This window comes from Takifugu flavidus, chromosome 17 (genome assembly GCF_003711565.1).
Source record: "Takifugu flavidus isolate HTHZ2018 chromosome 17, ASM371156v2, whole genome shotgun sequence".
Lineage (NCBI taxonomy): Eukaryota > Metazoa > Chordata > Actinopteri > Tetraodontiformes > Tetraodontidae > Takifugu > Takifugu flavidus.
Genome location: NC_079536.1, coordinates 12,978,398 through 12,980,897, shown reverse-complemented (window position 1 = coordinate 12,980,897; position 2,500 = coordinate 12,978,398). Strand labels below are relative to the sequence as shown.

Genomic DNA, 2,500 nt, shown 5'->3' with positions numbered 1-2,500 from the left:
CAGGAGGAGGAAACAGGAGGAAACAGGCAGGAGGAAACAGGAAGAAGAAGAAACAGACAGGAAACAGGAAGAAGAAACAGGAAGAAAAAGGAGGAAACAGGCAAGAAAAGAAGAAACAGGAAGAAACAGAGGAAACAGGAGGAAACAGGCAGGAAACAGGAAGAAACCGGAGGAAACAGGCAGGAAAGGAGGAAACAGGAAGGAAAACAGGCAGGAACATGAGGAAACAGGAAGAAACAGGAAGAAGAAACAGGAGGAAACAGGAGGGAAACAGGAAGAAACAGGAGGAAACAGGAAGAAACAGGAAGAAGAAGAAACAGGAGGAGGAGGAAACAGGAGGAAGGAGGAAACAGGCAGGAAACAGGAAGGAAACAGGAGGGAAACAGCAGGAAACAGGCAGGAGGAAACAGGCAGGAAACAGGGGAAACAGGCAGGAAACAGGCGGGAAACAGGAGGAAACAGGCAGGAAACAGGCAGGAAACAGGGGAAACAGGCAGGAAACAGGAGGAAACAGAGGAAACAGGCAGGAAACAGGAAGAAACAGGCAGGAAACAGGAAAAAAAGGAGGAAACAGGCAAGAAACAGGAAGAAACAGGAGGAAACAGGCAGGAAACAGGCAGGAAACAGGAGGAAACAGGCAGGAAACAGGAAGAAACAGGAGGAACAGGCAGGAAACAGCACAACCCCTGTGGAATCATGGGAAAGCTGGGATGTTTCGTGCATGCTGCCTCTCCTGTGACGCGCTCCACTCGTATTGGGGGTGGGGGGCAGTAATCCAGGTTATTGTCAAAGCAGGCCAGACCTCCCTAACCCCAACTTTCCCTTGTATGTACCCCCCCACCTCCATTCCAATACCCCAACCCCCCCTTCCCCTTCACAGATTTGATTCTGCACAGGCAGGTTCCAGTGGGGGTCCAGGCAGGTTCCAGTCGGGGTCCGAGCAGGTTCCAGTCGGGGCCCGGGCAGGTTCCAGTGGGGGTCCAGGCAGGTTCCAGTCGGGGTCCAGGCAGGTTCCAGTCGGGGCCCGGGCAGGTTCCAGTCGGGGTCCGGGCAGGTCCTGGGAAGGGCAGTAAGAAAATGCCATCCCAGGAGAACAGAGCAGCACTCCTCCCCCAGGTAAGAACCTTTGCTGTGGCCACCACACTTCTGCCCCCAGAGGTGGCATTTGGTCGGAAGATGGGGAACTAGTCATGTACTGGGCAAACAGGGTTGGTCTTTCGTCTCCTGCTTTAAATGTTATCATAAAAATAGCTGTAACATGAGGAACCCCTCACCTGCAGTCCTCCTCTCAGACCCTCAGACTGGTTTCATTTGAGACTCGTCTCATCTCTATGCACCCTCTTCTTCTTCTTCTTTGATTTGTCCTCCTGCCGGCTCCATTAAAAATGGCGCATTGTCAATCTTCTCATTTTGCAGAGGAGCCATTGATCCACTGCAAGATGTCTTCAATCACTGCCCCCAGTCCTGAGCGTGTGTCCGTGTGACGGGCACGGCAGTGACCGTGGTGGTGATGGTGGTGGTGATGATGATGATGATGATGGTGCCTCGGCAGCGTGTTTACTGGCTTTGTCCTTTACTGACAGACTCTCTTCGGTGACGGGTATTCTTGGGTGGATAATACGGATCACGTTGTTATTGCTTAAGAATACGCGTAGTTGAGGAGAGTCCCCTCTTCGCTAACACCAGCAACACCCCCGACACCCACCCACCATAAACACCCGCGCCCCCGGCAGACATGGAGGACTGTGATAACCCCCCACCCCCACGGGCATGTTTCCCTGTCAAACTGCTGATGTCCCCCCTCCTTCCCGTCACCACACCATCAAAGCTACATTCTTTTATCCAAGTAAAGAAACAACTGAGAGGAGACCAAAGAACTTTGGTGACGTTCCCGAAAGAGACACAACTGCTGGTTGGACTGTTGGGAACAGTCGGTCAGCTGTTAGCGATAGCAACGACGTGGGCTTGTTCAAAGACATGTGTGAACTGAAGTCAGTCGTCGGTCGGACGGTCGGTCGGTCGGACAGTCGGACAGTCTGTGAATCAACAGTTTTGCTTTAGTTAAATAAAGAAATAACAACAAACCTCATAATGACGCACAAAAGCAGCTTCTTATTAATCATCTTTGTTTCTGTTTATATTAAAATGATGAATCGCTGTGACGTAAAATCACTTTTTTTAAAAATAAGAAAGATAACATTTTGAAAATCACATTGGGAATACTAGACTACAATGGAAATATGTGCTTTGCCTTATGTAAAATATGAAGAGATAATAAAAAGAAAAATTAAGGACGGTACGAGATATCCAAGAGATCCAGCAATATATTAACAATATGAAAGGTCACACGGTCACATCAAAGTTGTATCAAAAATAAAAGAGCAAGTCCTCTCGGTCTCCAGAAGACCGATTGTTCCACACACACTTCCTCTGCTGACCTGTGGGGGCAGCAACGCCCCGTTACTGCATGGAGTCTGCTGGAAAAAGAAGAACAAATGCA

General features: G+C 49.5%; 1 long non-coding RNA gene across 1 annotated transcript in view; it reads left to right on the top strand.

Annotated features, from left to right (window-relative positions):
• LOC130513992 (uncharacterized) overlaps positions 1-2,092 on the top strand; it is a 6,223-nt gene extending 4,131 nt beyond the window's left edge. Inside the window, exons 2-3 of the long non-coding RNA XR_008946883.1 lie at positions 881-1,116; positions 1,417-2,092. This is a non-coding gene — a long non-coding RNA (uncharacterized LOC130513992). The remainder of the gene's footprint in view (positions 1-880; positions 1,117-1,416) is intronic.
• The last annotated feature ends 408 nt before the right edge of the window (positions 2,093-2,500 follow it).